Genomic DNA, 18492 nt, shown 5'->3' on the forward strand with positions numbered 1-18492 from the left:
CCATTCATCAATCAAAGATTGGGCTTTGTTTTCATTAATATTATAAAATAATCACAATGAATCCCCAATTTTCTATATAAGCACACTTCACCTCTACCCTTAGAGGCGTACAAATATAAACACTAATATGCTCAATAATAAATAATATTAAACCTATACCCTAATTTGTGAAAAATAAAGTCCCATAAAGCAATCAAAAGCTCTCAATAAAAGTCATATGTCCCTTTGAAAAATAAGTCCAAGTGTCCAAAATTATTTTGTGTCCAAAAAAAATATGTTCAAATCCTCAGCCTCTTGTAGCAACTTGATTTACCTCAAAGAAAAAAACATAAGAGCCACATAGTGCATTATCCTTAGTAAATATAAATTATATAAAGCTCCTCCAGTGATAATTCACCCAAGTGAAAAAAAGTGTAAGCAAAAAGATGTATATATATATATAAACACATGTGCAAACACAAGATGTAGTGCAAAACTGTGCAAGTGAACCACTCTTTATGTGCTCCAAACACACGACAGAGTACACTTCTACTAGAGTAAGGAGTCAATACCCTTACCAATGTTCCAAAACCACTTTTGCCTTAGAAACACACATCAAGAGGGCTGTATGATGGGATGAATTTTTCCTCCTGCCAGTATCCTCGATTTTCACTTCCACCTCCTAACACCATGTGGATCCATCCACACTAGTGTCTCAGACCACTCTCCGACATATCCGTCATCCACATACCCAAATATAAAGCAAAATATAGTGTAATACCGCCACACACTAGATTTCAAAAGCTTTAATGGTACTGCTTACAATGTTAAAATCTTGTTTATCGCATAGTATACATAGCTTTGTTTGCCGTCACCAATCCAGGAGAGTCCAACCGCCTGTAACAGTCCGTATTCCCCTCTCCGAGATGGCCGCCACTCAACTTCCGGTTTCTCGTTTGCGTCTGACGTCACTTCCTTCTGACGCGTTTCGTCATAGGACGTATTCATAAAGGGTACGATCGTCAGACTAAGACGCTTCACTTATACTCCTTCGTATATGATATTACTAGCGCAACCTCCATCTTTAAGAGGGGCAATGCCCTACTTCCGACGGAAGTCCATAGACATAACGTATACCGACAAAACCACAATCCAACAGTGCCGATATACAACTCCATCTTGGAGGAGGGCAATGCCCACATCATTCCGGATTTACTTCAACCACTTATCCATACTGACCCTTTATACAATTCCAAAAAGGTTTAACCCTATATTCTTCAATCATTAATTTCTAATTATTGTAATAACTATCATACCAATCATATAACCTAATAACCACTTAATATACTACAATAGTTCATACTACTTATATGCAAATGATCCCTGTAAAACTCACATGCATACCTATAACATGAACTATATATCGATAAAAAGCCACCATTTAATTAAAATATACTATAAACTTTATATTATTTGCAAATAACCCTTTTAAATCTCAAATAGATAATGTAAATTACAATTAGATACCCCAATATAGAAATCGAACATCAATTTAATAAAATAAATAAAAGAATAAAATATACTATATAACATCACTTATTTTTATAAAACTAGTTTATATTCTATTCTACCCCATTACGGATCGAAATACATGATGCAACTATATACATATATTACCTAAAAATCTCATTAAGTTATATATTAAAATATTAATTTAAAATACTATCATAATTTTTTTTATATTACACATTAAATTCTTATATTAATCATAATATATCCATCCATGATCCAGAACAGCACACATATACCTTCTAATCTCATGAATGGACACATCATCCTCAGTCATAACCTCAATTTATGGTAGATGGTATTTAATACCTATATTAGATGGTTTTAATATTAATTTATGAACAATTTATTAACATTAACTCAATTGTATATTTGCTCTCCAGAAATGAATCAAAATTACTCCAATCACATCCTTTTGTATATTATCTACATTCCCCTATTTACTTCCAGCATTACTATCAGGAACGGACTGTTATTCAACAAATCTAGCTAATCAATATGTCATTTACTCAGAAGTTCGAAACAAAGCAGTTCAAATCCAAATCCACATTTAAACCTCCCGGTTTCATCGTTCTCAATTCATAAATCCAGTAGGTTTCGTTCTTGGATATGGCTTTGATTTTATCACCTCCCCTCCAATGTGCCTCTATTTTGTCAATACCACAAAATTTGAGAACACTTGGGTCACACTTATGATGGTCCCTAAAGTGTCTTGATAAGCAATGATCTTTTTTCCCTTTTATAATATTTGTAATATGTTCACTTAATCTTTTTTGTAGTGGTCTAGAGGTCCTGCCTACATACTGTAGCTTACACGGACATTCAAGTAAGTATGTCACATAAGGAGTAGTACATGTGATAAAATTCTTGATCTTATACTGCACACCTGTGTTGTTAGATGTGAAGTTCGAAATCACTCTCATTTTATTGTTCGTTGTTATACACGTTCTGCATTTTCTACAGGGGTAGAAACCCTTAAAATCGAACATATGTTCTTTCTTTCTCTTAGGAGGAGAGATAATACTCTTAACCAACTCATCTCTCAAATTTTTAGTTTTTCTGTATATGAACGAAGGTTTATTTGGGATTAGTTGACCCAAAATGGTATCTCTTCTTAATATAGGCCAATATTTAAAAAAGATGTTTTCAATATCTTTATATTGATTGTTAAAACCTGAGATAAAAGCATATTCTACCTTTTTCCCATTATCGGGATTCTTTTTGGATGGAACCTTTATAATCTTTTTATCCCCCATATAGTTTTTACTCACCTCGTATCTAGTTCTTTCTAGTACCTCAGGGTCATATCCCTTCTCAATGAATCTATCTTTAATAATGTCAGTTTGCTCAATATATTCCTTCAATCTTGTACAGTTTCTGAAAATTCTCCGAAACTGCCCTTTGGGTATCCCATTAATCCAAGAAGGGTGGTGACAACTATTAGTGGGTATATATCCATTCCTATCCGTTTTCTTAAAGTAGGTTTTCGTAAATATAATATCATCTTCAATAAAAATGTTTAAATCTAAGAAGTTCACTGAGCAACTATCCATAGAAAAAGTAAAACCTAAATCATGTTCATTTTTTTCTAAAACAGATAAAAAGGCCTTTAAGGATTCCATCGAGCCATCCCAAATCACCAAAATATCATCTATGTATCTTTTCCACATAATCAGTCCTTCCCATTTCTTACTAAAAATAACTCTCTCCTCCCATTTACTTAAAAAAACATTAGCTAGGCTGGGCGCAAATTTTGCGCCCATTGCTACTCCTTTCTTTTGTACATAGAATTGTCCACCATACCAAAAATAATTTTTTTCCATACAAAATTCTAATAATGACACAATAAATTTCCTTTGTTTAATACGAAGGTCGGTAAAATTTTTTAAACCCCATTTAACTGCTTTTATTCCATCCTCATGTTTGATGTTTGTATATAACGAATTAACATCTATCGTAACTAATATAGTATTTTTCTAAACTTTCATCAGCTCCACCAAATTGATAACATCTTGTCCATCTTTAAGATAGGATGGCATTACTTTTACTATAGGCTGCAAATAAAAGTCGATATACTCCCCAGTTCTCGAATGTATCGAATCTATGCCATTTATAATCGGTCGTCCAGGGGGGTTTTCTAGACTTTTATGTATCTTGGGTAAATAATACATTATAGGCATTTTACAATGAGACGGAATCAAATATCTTGCTTCTTTGTCGTTTACAATCCCTTCCTTTTGTGCTTTATTAATTAGTTCCTGGAGTAATTTCTTATATTTATTTAATGGATTACCATTTATCTTCATATAAGTATCTGAATCTTGTAAAATATTTCCCATAACCTCCTCATAAGCCGATCTATCCAAAATGACCACCCCCCCACCCTTGTCGGCTGGTCTAATCACCACATTGTTTTCCCTTTTTAGAGAATTAAGGCCTTCCTGAAATATAATACTTTCTTTCATTTTCTTAATATCTGTGTCTCTTAATTCTTTAGTTACCATCTGTTTAAAAACTTCCACAAATTGATTTTTAGCATTAACTGGATTGAAAACCGAATTGTTCCTCAATCTGCTATGTGTATAGTAATCTGCAATACCAGGACTTGGTCTAACAATTGAAGATCCTGGTCCTGGTAAAGATAAAAAATATTTTTTAATGTTCAATTTCCTAATATATCTATTAAGATCAATATACGCCTCAAATTTATTCAGACTTGATTTGGGGGCAAATTTTGATCCTTTATCCAGAACAAGAGTTTGACTATGTGTTAGAGGGATAGAACTCAAATTGTAGATACCTTCCCCTACATGTCTTTCCTTTTTCTCTTGTTGTCTGTATTCGGTTCCATTCCTTGTGTAACCTTGTTTTCTCCCGGATTTCCTTGCTCTTCCCCTCTTTGTTGGGGTGGCCCCTCTTGTTCTCCCCTGTACTGATTCTGATAATAATATGGTTGATCCCTCGGCATTCCTCGTCCCCATCCTTGTTGGTAATAGGGGACTCTTGGTGGGGGTCCTGGTGGTCTCCCTCTGAAATTTCTCTGAAAAAAATTATTGTTATTTCTATATCCTCTAGGGCTTCCATTGTAACCCCTGGGATTACCCCATCCTTCTAAATTTTTATTGAAGATGATATTATATTTACGAAAACCTACTTTAAGAAAACGGATAGGAATGGATATATACCCACTAATAGTTGTCACCACCCTTCTTGGATTAATGGGATACCCAAAGGGCAGTTTCGGAGAATTTTCAGAAACTGTACAAGATTGAAGGAATATATTGAGCAAACTGACATTATTAAAGATAGATTCATTGAGAAGGGATATGACCCTGAGGTACTAGAAAGAACTAGATACGAGGTGAGTAAAAACTATATGGGGGATAAAAAGATTATAAAGGTTCCATCCAAAAAGAATCCCGATAATGGGAAAAAGGTAGAATATGCTTTTATCTCAGGTTTTAACAATCAATATAAAGATATTGAAAACATCTTTTTTAAATATTGGCCTATATTAAGAAGAGATACCATTTTGGGTCAACTAATCCCAAATAAACCTTCGTTCATATACAGAAAAACTAAAAATTTGAGAGATGAGTTGGTTAAGAGTATTATCTCTCCTCCTAAGAGAAAGAAAGAACATATGTTCGATTTTAAGGGTTTCTACCTCTGTAGAAAATGCAGAACGTGTATAACAACGAACAATAAAATGAGAGTGATTTCGAACTTCACATCTAACAACACAGGTGTGCAGTATAAGATCAAGAATTTTATCACATGTACTACTCCTTATGTGACATACTTACTTGAATGTCCGTGTAAGCTACAGTATGTAGGCAGGACCTCTAGACCACTACAAAAAAGATTAAGTGAACATATTACAAATATTATAAAAGGGAAAAAAGATCATTGCTTATCAAGACACTTTAGGGACCATCATAAGTGTGACCCAAGTGTTCTCAAATTTTGTGGTATTGACAAAATAGAGGCACATTGGAGGGGAGGTGATAAAATCAAAGCCATATCCAAGAACGAAACCTACTGGATTTATGAATTGAGAACGATGAAACCGGGAGGTTTAAATGTGGATTTGGATTTGAACTGCTTTGTTTCGAACTTCTGAGTAAATGACATATTGATTAGCTAGATTTGTTGAATAACAGTCCGTTCCTGATAGTAATGCTGGAAGTAAATAGGGGAATGTAGATAATATACAAAAGGATGTGATTGGAGTAATTTTGATTCATTTCTGGAGAGCAAATATACAATTGAGTTAATGTTAATAAATTGTTCATAAATTAATATTAAAACCATCTAATATAGGTATTAAATACCATCTACCATAAATTGAGGTTATGACTGAGGATGATGTGTCCATTCATGAGATTAGAAGGTATATGTGTGCTGTTCTGGATCATGGATGGATATATTATGATTAATATAAGAATTTAATGTGTAATATAAAAAAAATTATGATAGTATTTTAAATTAATATTTTAATATATAACTTAATGAGATTTTTAGGTAATATATGTATATAGTTGCATCATGTATTTCGATCCGTAATGGGGTAGAATAGAATATAAACTAGTTTTATAAAAATAAGTGATGTTATATAGTATATTTTATTCTTTTATTTATTTTATTAAATTGATGTTCGATTTCTATATTGGGGTATCTAATTGTAATTTACATTATCTATTTGAGATTTAAAAGGGTTATTTGCAAATAATATAAAGTTTATAGTATATTTTAATTAAATGGTGGCTTTTTATCGATATATAGTTCATGTTATAGGTATGCATGTGAGTTTTACAGGGATCATTTGCATATAAGTAGTATGAACTATTGTAGTATATTAAGTGGTTATTAGGTTATATGATTGGTATGATAGTTATTACAATAATTAGAAATTAATGATTGAAGAATATAGGGTTAAACCTTTTTGGAATTGTATAAAGGGTCAGTATGGATAAGTGGTTGAAGTAAATCCGGAATGATGTGGGCATTGCCCTCCTCCAAGATGGAGTTGTATATCGGCACTGTTGGATTGTGGTTTTGTCGGTATACGTTATGTCTATGGACTTCCGTCGGAAGTAGGGCATTGCCCCTCTTAAAGATGGAGGTTGCGCTAGTAATATCATATACGAAGGAGTATAAGTGAAGCGTCTTAGTCTGACGATCGTACCCTTTATGAATACGTCCTATGACGAAACGCGTCAGGGGGAAGTGACGTCAGACGCAAACGAGAAACCGGAAGTTGAGTGGCGGCCATCTCGGAGAGGGGAATATGGACTGTTACAGGCGGTTGGACTCTCCTGGATTGGTGACGGCAAACAAAGCTATGTATACTATGCGATAAACAAGATTTTAACATTGTAAGCAGTACCATTAAAGCTTTTGAAATCTAGTGTGTGGCGGTATTACACTATATTTTGCTTTATATTTGGGTATGTGGATGGCGGATATGTCGGAGAGTGGTCTGAGACACTAGTGTGGATGGATCCACATGGTGTTAGGAGGTGGAAGTGAAAATCGAGGATACTGGCAGGAGGAAAAATTCATCCCATCATACAGCCCTCTTGATGTGTGTTTCTAAGGCAAAAGTGGTTTTGGAACATTGGTAAGGGTATTGACTCCTTACTCTAGTAGAAGTGTACTCTGTCGTGTGTTTGGAGCACATAAAGAGTGGTTCACTTGCACAGTTTTGCACTACATCTTGTGTTTGCACATGTGTTTATATATATATATACATCTTTTTGCTTACACTTTTTTTCACTTGGGTGAATTATCACTGGAGGAGCTTTATATAATTTATATTTACTAAGGATAATGCACTATGTGGCTCTTATGTTTTTTTCTTTGAGGTAAATCAAGTTGCTACAAGAGGCTGAGGATTTGAACATATTTTTTTTGGACACAAAATAATTTTGGACACTTGGACTTATTTTTCAAAGGGACATATGACTTTTATTGAGAGCTTTTGATTGCTTTATGGGACTTTATTTTTCACAAATTAGGGTATAGGTTTAATATTATTTGTTTTCATTATCGGACACCATCCAAGTGCAGTTTGCATGCGGTTCCTCCAAGTATTTGTGTTTCCTTTTGCAATCCAAAGTGCACAAATGTGTTAAATGGTTTCTGACCAAATTGGCGCTCATATTGATCTATGCGTTGAGAAGGACAAACAGATTGTAAACTAATCTGGAGCAGGAACTAATATAAAGGCAGGTCAACTATATAAATAGCAAGGATTTTGCTAATTCTTACCTGCATATGTTTTTTGGATATGGAACTAGGCCATAGTACCTAACATGGTTGAAGCACTGCTAAGTGGAATGACCTCTCTGCTATAACCACCTGATCATCCTTAGTGTTGCAATATGAAACATTACATTCCAGCATCCCTTCAAAGATGAAGCACCTTTAGCAAGTATGAAATGATTACTACAGTAATTTTAAGGACTGTTCTGGGTATGCCTTATTTTATGTTTAGCACAATGGATAAATGGTTACACTAAGGTTGTCGGTTTGAATCCCAATCACAGCACTTCCTGCCTGCCTGGAGTTGGCATGCTTTCCCTGTTCCTGAGTGTGTTTACCCCCCTCGCTACTTTGGTTTCTTCCCACTCTAAAAACACATGCTGGTAGGTTAATTGGCCTCTGTCTAAATTGGCCCTAGTATGTGTATGTATGAATGTGAGTTAGGAACCTTAGATTGTAAGCTCCTTGAGGGTTAAGGACTGATGTGAATGTACAATATATATGTAAAATGCTGTGTAAATTGTCGGCACTATATAAGTACCTGAAATAAATAAATACATCCTCTGGGAAATGCAAGGAGACAATTATATAAATACAGGGAAGAAAATTCTGGTGAACCATGGTCATAAATATATATCATGTGTATATACATATATATCAAGATAAAACATAATTCTATAAAATAAGCATAAAACATAAAGCTGCACAGATATATAATGAACATGACAGTGTAATATTTTATTTGGTGAATCAAATCTGTGAAATGTGAAAAAACAACAAATACTCTTAATTTTCAGAACTTCCTGCAATTCTTCACCTTTCTCTGCAAATGAATTGCAGGAAACTGAGAACAGATATCTTGCTGTCAGCAGAACATCAGAAAACACTGAAAAGTTCATTGAAATGTTTTACCTACAATATTTGTCATGTAGCATAACGTGCATTTTTATTTTATTGGCACTGGTGGAAATGGAAATTGCAGTACCAGTAAGGATATTATAGTTATCAATCAATCTTTGTAAAAAAATAAATATGTAAATAATGGAGATTATATAGGTAGTTTAGTTCTTAAACCCGTGCTTACAAATCCCACACTGCACTAACCTAGCTTGTTAATAGCAGGATCCATCCAGTGCTTATAATCCATGGTGATGACATTGAAAGCTCCTTTCTTCTCAGCCTTCCATGATAACCATGAAATACTTGGCTTTCAGGAGACATCACATGCCACAATGTAACCTTGGAGGTCTTGGTAATCAGTTCAGATGCACTGTAAATTTTCTATGTGCAGAAATAACTGTACAAGACATATGGTTATTTGTATGTTGAGTTACATACTGTGTTTCTATTTTTTTATTACAATTTCTATATATTTTTTAATATTTCACCACAAACACACACCTCAAAAAAAAAATATTAAAGTAACACTTTTTAATCAGAGTATAGCATCAAGTCAATTAAACTCCTGGGATATTGATCTGGTCAGTTAAGTAGCTGAGGGGGTTGTTAATCATTTTCAGCTGCTTTGGTGTTAAATTAACAACAGGTGCACTGAATGGGCAACAATGAGATGACCCCCAAAACAGGAATGGTTTTTCAGGTGGAGGCCACTGACATTTTTTCATCTACTCATCTTTTCTGACTGTTTTTCACTAGTTTTGCATTTGGCTAGGGTCAGTATCACTACCGGTAGCAGGAGGCCATACCTGGACCCTACAGAGGTTGTACAGGCAGTCCAACTCCTCCAGGATGACAGATCAATATGTGCCTGTCACGGTGTGCCTTCACCCTCCCCCCTCCTCCCCCCTTGCCGTGTCCTCATCCTGCACACAGCATCTGAAGCCAGGCTGTGCAGGATGGGGGGAGGGGACCCCTGCGGCGAGGATCACAGCTCATCTGGCAATCTAGGCGGAGGAGCTGTGACCCCCCACCAGGAGACCCCAGTGGCAGACCGCCGAGATGTGACAGCGCGCCCCGGTGGATGCAGCGAGGGCACAGGGGGCTTCCCGTGCTCTGTGCCCACCAGTGACAAAGGCCATGCTCATGAGAAGCACGGCTCGAGTCAAGGGGGCGTGCCTCGTTGCCCCGGCAACGTGGCGCTGGGCCGGCCGTTGCAACCCTGAAGCGTCCTGGGCGGTTTCAAAGGCCGTCACGGGAGCCGGCCTGTCTCTTCTTCCTGTGCTGTCCGGCCGCTCTCTCTCGTCCCGCCGCCACCGCTGTCGTGGGAGGTCCGGGCCTCTGCAGCCATCCCCGCTGAGCACTCTGCAGGAGCCCCCCTCCTCAAAGGTCAGATCCCACAGCCAAGACTCCCGCTGCTGTTCCTGGCAACCTGGCCGCTGCGAGGGCCCCTGTCTGCTAATCGCTGCTGTCCCTGTAAAAGCTGGCCACTGTGAGGGCCCCTGCCTGCTAATCGCTGCTGTCCCTGGAAAAGCTAGCCACTGTGAGGGCCCCTGCCTGCTAATCGCTGCTGTCCCTGGAAAATCTGGCCCCTGTGAGAGCCCCTGCCTGATAATCGCTGCTGTCCCTGGAAAAGCTGGCCGTTGTGAGGGTCCCTGCCTGCTAATCGCTGCTGTCCCTGGAAAAGCTGGCCGCTCTGAGGGCCCCTGCCTGCTAATCATTGCTGTCCCTGGAAAAGCTGGCCGCTGTGAGGGTCCCTGCCTGCTAATCGCTGCTCTCCCTGAAAATCTGGCCACTGTGAGGGCTGCTGTCAGTTGCTGAGGGTCCCTGGGAAGCCGCCCTGTCTGCTGACTGCTTTGTCCCTGGAAGCTGCCTGCTGCTGAGCGTCCGCACGTCGCCTACTCCCCTGGAAGCCACCTGCTGCTGAGCATCTGCAAGACGCCTATCGTGAGTGTCCCTAGAAGCCATGAACTGCTCCTATTGTGTGCCCAGACCACCCTTGTCATGAACTGCCCCTATTGTGTGCCCAGACCCTCCTTGTCATGAAGTGCCCCTGTTGTGCACTCAGACCACTCCTGTCATGAACTGCCCCTATTGTGCGCTCAGACCACCCCTGTCATGAACTGTCTTTATTGTGCACTCAGACCACCCTTGTTTGAACTGCCCCATGGCATGCCCGGAGTATAGCTACCTGGACTGCCCCCCTGAGTGCTTGAGCCATCGCTACCCGTTGAGTCCCCGTGAGGCTGCTGTCGTCCCTAGAAATCCCGTTGAGTTCCTGTGAGGCTGATGTTGTCCCTAGTAAGCTGTGTGGGAGCTGTGTTGAGGCCAGACTCCACAGCCAAAGTCCCGTTGAGTCCCCATGAGCCTGATGTTGTCCCTAGTAAGCCGTGCGGGAGCTGTGCTGAGACCAGACTCCACAGCCAAGGTCCTGTTGAGTCCCTGTGAGCCTGATGTTGTCCCTAGTAAGCTGTGTGGGAGCTGTGTTGAGACCAGACTCCACAGCCAAGGTCCCGCTGAGTCCCCGTGAGCCTGATGTTGTCCCTAGTAAGCTGTGCGGGAGTTGAGCTGAGGCCAAACTCCACAGCCAAAGTCCTGTTTAGTCTCCTTGAGCCTGATGTTGTCCCTAGTAAGCTGTGTGGGAGCTGTGTTGAGTCCAGACTCCACAGCCAAGGTCCCGTTGAGTCCCCGTGAGGCAGCTGTTGTCCCTAGAAATCCTGTTGAGTCCCCGTGAGGCTGCTGTTGTCCCTAGAAAGCTGTGTGGGCACTGTGCTGAGGCCAGGCCCCACAGCCAAAGTCCCGTTGAGTCCCCGTGAGGCTGCTGTCATCCCTAGAAATCCCGTTGAGTCCCCGTGAGGCTGCTGTTGTCCCTAGAAAGCTCTGTGGGCACTGTGCTGAGGCCAGGCCCCACAGCCAAAGTCCCGCTGAGTCCCCGTGAGCCTGATGCTGCTCCTAGTAAGCTGTGTGGGAGCTGTGCTGAGGCCAGACTCCACAGCCAAAGTCCCGTTGAGTTCCCGTGATCCTGATGTTGTCCCTAGTAAGCTGTGTGGGAGCTGTGTTGAGACCAGACCCCACAGCCAAAGTCCCGTTGAGTCCCCGTGAGGCCACTGTCGTCCCTAGAAATCTTGAGTCCCCGTGAGGCTGCTGTTGTCCCTAGAAAGCTGTGTAGGCGCTGTGCTGAGGCCAGGCCCCACAGCCAAAGTCCCGTTGAGTCTCCGTGAGCCTGATGTTGTCCCTAGTAAGCTGTGTGGGAGCTGTGTTGAGGCCAGACTCCACAGCCAAGGTCCTGCTGAGTCCCCATGAGCCTGATGTTGTTCCTAGTAAGCTGTGTGGGAGCTGCGCTCAGGCCAGACTCCACAGCCAAGGTCCTGCTGAGTCCCTGTGGGCCTGATGTTGTCCCTACTAAGCTGTGTGGGAGCTGTGTTGAGGCCAGACTCCACTGCCAAAGTCCCGTTGAGTCCCCGTGAGCCCGATGTTGTCCCTAGAAAACTGTGTGGGGGTTGGGCTGAGGTCAGACCCCAAGGTCCCGTTGAGTCCCCGTGAGCCCGCTTACCGTGGGTGTCCCTACAGGCCACATGTCGCAGAGTGCCGTGAACTGTCCTGATTGAGTGTCTTTCATAGTTCAATAAAGCTTTGTGTGTTCCACATCTTCTTTGTGTGTCTGTCCTACGCTTCCATTACAGTGCCATTGCCAGAAAGTTTGCTGTGTCTCCCAGCACAGTTTCAAGAGCATGGAGGAGATTCCAGGAGACAGGCAGTTACTCTAGGAGAGCTGGACAGGGCCATAGAAGGCCCTTAACCCATCAGCAGGACAGTTATCTGCTCCTTTGTGAAAGGAGGAACAGGATGAGCACTGCCAGAGCCCTTCAAAATGACCTACAGCAGGCCACTGGTGTGAATGTCTCTGACCAAACAATCAGAAACAGACTTCATGAGGGTGGCCCGAGGGCATAACGTCCTCTAGTGGGCCCTGTGCTCACTGCCCAGCACCACAGAGCTCGATTGGCATTTTCCATTGCACTCCAAAATTGGCAGGTCCGCTACTGGTGCCCTGTGCTTTTCACACATGCACTGTGGCACGCACAAGAAGTGATTTGTTCTGGTGCCCATTTGCCTTTAAAAGGACTGCAGCTCTGACCACTAGTTGCTGGATGATCATCAGCCCCCTGTGTTCCTGTGTCTTTGTCTTGTGATTATCTGACTTCCTGTTGCTTATCAGGATTGCCTCTGACCAGCCTTGTCTTCTCTCCTGACTCGGACCCCTGGCTTGTTCTACTGACTCAGCTACTGCCTGATCACCTGTGTATGATCTCGGCTTATTATCCTGACCTCGCTTCTGCATAATCTCTTGTGTTTGACCCTCGGCCTGCTCCTGACCTTGCTTCTTGCTTCTGTCCTGATTGACCTCCTATGCATGACCTCTGGCCTGTTTTTGACCCTGCTCTAAATAAATAGTTAAATAAAAAGAGTTGAGCAGTGAGGGGGTCAAGTTGTATAAGGAAAGAGAGGTTTGCAGCAGTGAACAGAAAAGGATAATCAGTTTTCAGCTGTTAGATCAGGAAATTAGATCAAGATGGGGCCTAGTGTGCTTAGATAAAATATAGTTTCTGGAGTGTTTGGAAGGATTGGTACCTACGTAAAGAAACACTAAGAGCAAGAAAAATGCAAGTTTCAGGGAAAAATGTAGTCAGCAGGAAAAAAGATGAAAGAAGAGTTATTACCACTTTTATACCGGACACTTTCACCCCCTTCCTGCCCAGGCTAATTTTCTGCTTTCAGCACTGTCATATTTTGAATGGCAGTTATTCAGTCATGCAACACTGTACCCAAATAAATACCTGAATCTGACGCTTATGTCGATAAAGCTTCCAAAACGGGCAACAGGGACTTTTGAATTTTGTGCAAGCCATTTTAAAGAGCCATAGAGCCAGAAAAGTGTTAGGGAAATATTGAATTCCCTCAATTGCTAGTGAGGTGTGGTTTTTCCCTTCAGGGACAAGGAGACAGAAGATAAGGACCCCAGTGAAGGCAAGCTGAAGACTGTAGAAGAATCAGGTCAGTGGGTAAGGAAAGCCAGGTGTCCAAGCCAAAGGGTTTTAAAAAGGTGTGGCTATTAAAGCCAATGTCAGGGATGGCAGCATTCTATCAAGGTTAGGTCAAGTGAATGATCAAATCCAAAGAGCTCAAAGGGTCAGGCAAAAGCAGATGACAGGGACTATACAGACAGGGACAGGCAGAAGCTAGGAGACTGTGGGTCAGAATCAAAGTACAGGATCAGGGACTTGGCAAAGACTTGGGGGCTAGAAACACTCCAGGCACAGGATAACAAGAGCAAAGTCTAATACCAGAATACAAGATGCAGGACATCTAAACACTTTGACTGGCAACTTGATTATGATGCTTAAGGTCTTTTAGACATAATGAGCAATTAGGTGTAGCACCTTCCTAGAGTAATGCAGGTTTATAGGTCAATTTAGTGAGCTGCTCTGTAATCAGTAGAGCAGGGGTTGATTATTTAGTCCTGCTCAGCGTCTAATAGGGTGCTGCTCTGCTTGTTGCCCCCTGTATTCTAGAGGATTCTAGAATTTTAATGGGAGGAAGATCAAAGTAAGCAGCCTGAATATTTATGGTACTCCATCCAAACCCTGGGGGAGATGTGCCTAGTAGGTGATGGGAGAGCCCATAAATAGTCTGAAGCCTGAAACAGGAGCAGAAGAGTTCCTAGGTCCAGTCTTGCTGGAGGGGACCCCTGTGCAGGGGCTCTTCACTGGGGCAGGAGGTATTAAGATGCCACTAAGAGGTCCCAGGTCAAAGCTTATTTGGGGGACCTATTCACAAGTTTAGTCGTGAGGTCTTTTTTGGGTCTGAAGAGCTCACCAGAAAGTGCCAGGAGGAAGTTGGTGGAATGTGTCCAACAGACCTATGGTGGTGTAAGTCTTTGTTTCCCTCACTGAGAAGAGCCTGGTAGATATCAAATGGAAGTAACTGATTATGCTGTCCTACTAACGATTAGCTGACAACTAGCTAACAAAACTGAAACTGACAGAAGCAGTGTTGTGTTTCATTCCAAAACTGAATTTACTTCTGTGAATAGTTCTGTAAAATTGCAATACAATTACATAAACTGAAGCTACAATATGCTTGTTTACATGTCTCTTACAAATGCATACAATGAACACATTTCTTGCAAACAACTACCTACATTTAAATACATTTAAATGCGATCTAGATATATACTTGACTGTTAACAAACACAGCAAATGAACTTACAGTCATATGTGTATCAAAGGGAGAATGGAGGAGACCTTCACTGATGTTCTTCAATAAGCTAAAATGGCTACAGTGGTATTAACAAGACACTCCCTATTCTTGTTGAAAGGAATAATAAAAACAGGTGCAATTGCAGTGAACACCAAATCAATGGCTACCTACTCAACACAATGATGATGTACCTAACACTCCTCATCTGGTATAAATATATACCACTACTATATACAGTATCTTTGAATTACTGTAACATTTAACTAGGTAACTCTTAATTCTGGAACTACTAAACGTGAGACAGGTCAGAGGTATATTTTAGCAGTCCACTGAATAATTTTTTTTTTTTCATTCAATAAAGACTATCTTTTCTAAAAACAGTTCTTGTTGAACACATTTGATAATGTCCATTTCTGCTTGCAAGAAATTTGGTGGATGGCTTAACTTTTTGCAACAATGTCAACTTTTACATAAATCTATTTTTGAGTGCTGCTGGGAAAGGATTTATTGAGGTGAATAAGTGTTGCTATACCTCTCGCCAAAGACTTCCAACTTGAGAATCTGAGAAATCTATGTGAGCCTAGCCGGTGTTCATGCACTTTGGTTGCCAAGGCTGTCACTTCAGGTTTCACTGTCAGAATTTAGTTTAATAAGGTAAAATAGCTCAGCTTTCGGTGGCTCGCTTGTATCTGCATGACGTAGGAAATCTGGGCCTAAGAACCAGTTGGTATGTTTTAGGTGAGCTGCTTGAATTAGTCTAGTACCGCCATCTTCTGGGTTCTGACTAGTGGAGAAGTAATGCTGCTGATCTGGATTAGTATATTTTCTAATGTGGATTATTCTGTTCGAGACATACACATAAAATCTTTTGGAGGTAGTATTTAACTATTTATTTTATTATTTTATATTTAACTATATCAGGCACAAAGTAAATTTCTTCAAGAATCAGTTCTGCTAGCTCAACTGACAAAACGGCTGCACAAAACTTGTGGCACTGTGTGGGCTGGTCTGGGAGCCAGTTTAGATTTGCCCATAATAAAGCCTACATGACATTGACTATTACTGTATATGACCCTGAGATACGCTACAGCTACTATCACCACAGTAGAAGCATCAGAAAAGACACATACTTCTCTTCTCACTGTAGATGTTAGCGACACTGGCACATAGGGTCTGGGAATACTGAGATTTTCAAGATATATCGTCTTCTGTTCATGTTCTCCACTGAGTTTCTCTTTCTGGCGAGATTGAGAGTCCCAGTCACACTGATCTATTGAGAGCTCTCTAACTAAGGCTTTGCCCTGTATAGTTACTGGACCTGCAAACCTGTGTGGATTGTAAAGACTGTCTACTGTGGCTGGGATCCCTATCCATGTGTATGGCTTCACCTCCCTGGTTACTTGAAAGGCAAAACTATCGGTCTAGAGATTCCAACTTACTCCTAAACTCAGTTGAAGGGGCAGAGGATCAACACCTAGAACAAGGTCTTTTAACTCTTTAGCTCTGTCATCTGCAAGAAACGCTTCCATTACTGAGCTTCTATTGGATGCCAACTTATGTATTTTAGGATTAGATCCTGCAAGAATCTCCCTAGCTCTCTGCAGGAGACTGATCGCAACTGCTTCAGTAGGCACAGATGTAATTCTGTCATCTACAAGCGTATTTTTTAGGATGAACTGTTTTACGTCTTCTCCATACTCACTTACTTCCTGCTTAGCTATTTGTCTTAGACCATAAATGGCTACGGAAGGCGAAGGACTATTTCCAAAGACATGTACTTTCATCTTGAAGTGATAGGGAGTGATAGACACCAAAGATTGGTAGATACAAATTTATTCACCCGCATTCAGTGGTGGGGCTGATTCTGCTTCATCATGGTCAAAGATCTTTTGCATAAAGTTAACAAAATGTTCTGTAATTTCAGGTTTTCTTCCAAAGAGTGCTGTGGAACAAGGAGTCTATTCTGTGCTTGCTCCCTGTTCTTTGGCAGCCTAGGGCATAGCAAGCAAAATAGTAGGGATGTACCCAGTAGTTTGCTATGCCCACAAACACCTCCTTTTCAACTTCATCAAAGAACATAGATCTTCGATGGATATAGCAGGTCTTTCATCGTTTGGAGTTCTAGTGAACACATTGTCACATAAACTGTCCATGCTGTGAGCTGTGGTTCCAAAATGGCATAATGAGGGAGTGCATGGCTGTAGTTCACAAGCATTAGAAGGCTATTTTTTCCCATATAACTGGTGTATGGACTGAATAGAGAAGGGCGCACATTAGGCTGAACGTTTGCCTTAAATGAGTACACGTCTGCTGGTGTGTGAGCTCCATATAAACATACTGCTCCAACTATGATGAAACCTACATCTAAATGTGTCGCATTAGGAGCATTATGGAGTTTGTTAATCTGCTCACGTACCTTGGTCACCCTGAGACTACTTCGACCTAGCAAGAGGAGTATTTGGGCATTAGGGTCAATTGCAGGTATCTTAACTGTTAAGGAATTCAAATGAGGGAAATGCTGTGTAATCTCAGAGGTTGGTATTTCTGACCTGTCATTAGGCATCATGTCACATTCAATGAGAGTGGGAAGTTTTATGTGTGTGTTCCTATCGACAGACTGAACAATGATGTTAGATTCAGTACACCCTGTTTTTACTATAATACCTAAGAGTTTTTTTAGTGTGTAAGAAAATATTTTGTCACTAATGTTAAACACATTAAAGAATTCTGACTTGGCTAATGAGCAATTACTTTAATCATCTAACACTGCATACATTTTCACAGAGCAGTCAGGTGTGTTAGGGGGTATACAGTCACTAAACAAATCTTGGAACATGATCTGGGCCTCCTGCACATACCTCTGTACACTTGGATACAACAGTTGATGGGGTAGGTTCATCTTTCTCCCCGCCTTGCTCTTTGTTGGTTATCAGGGTCTCTGTTGCCCAAGGGGCTGGAACTGGATGCAGTGCCGAGGTATACTGGTCACTACTGCATCTTATATTGACTTTGCAGTCTTTAGCAATGGGTTTGGTGAAGGCACAGCATCTGAAGCAGATAGCATTTTCCTGCAGGTAAGCTTTACATTCATCAATATGCTTGCTTCTTATTCCACAACATTTAGACATTGGGTGTGGTTTTTTTATGGGTTGAGCATGAACTGTCTGGGTCCATGGACTTCTATTCAGAGTTGTTAAGATGTAAATCTGCATCAGTGGCTGACACCTCTGTCTTTCTGATTGACACGGATGGTCTGTTGCCATGCTTTGCTCCTATCTTTTCCTATCTTCTCATTTCTAGCCTTTGCTTAGTTGATGATAAACTTGTTGAAGAAATGGTGGGAAGGAGACATGATGATCTTCACTATACTTACAGCATACTCTCTCGTAACAAGGTCTGGAGCATGGTTCTGTACATATTCCTTAGTGCATTGAATCATGAGTTGCTATTTCCTCAAGATCTTGGAGTGGATCCCCTTCTGAACCAACTGCAGTTTCGTAGACCGCAGCATCTGCTGAT

The sequence above is a fragment of the Staurois parvus genome, unplaced genomic scaffold (assembly GCF_062004578.1).
Source record: "Staurois parvus isolate SC_StPar_1 unplaced genomic scaffold, SC_StPar_1.0 ptg000136l, whole genome shotgun sequence".
NCBI classification, from domain to species: domain Eukaryota; kingdom Metazoa; phylum Chordata; class Amphibia; order Anura; family Ranidae; genus Staurois; species Staurois parvus.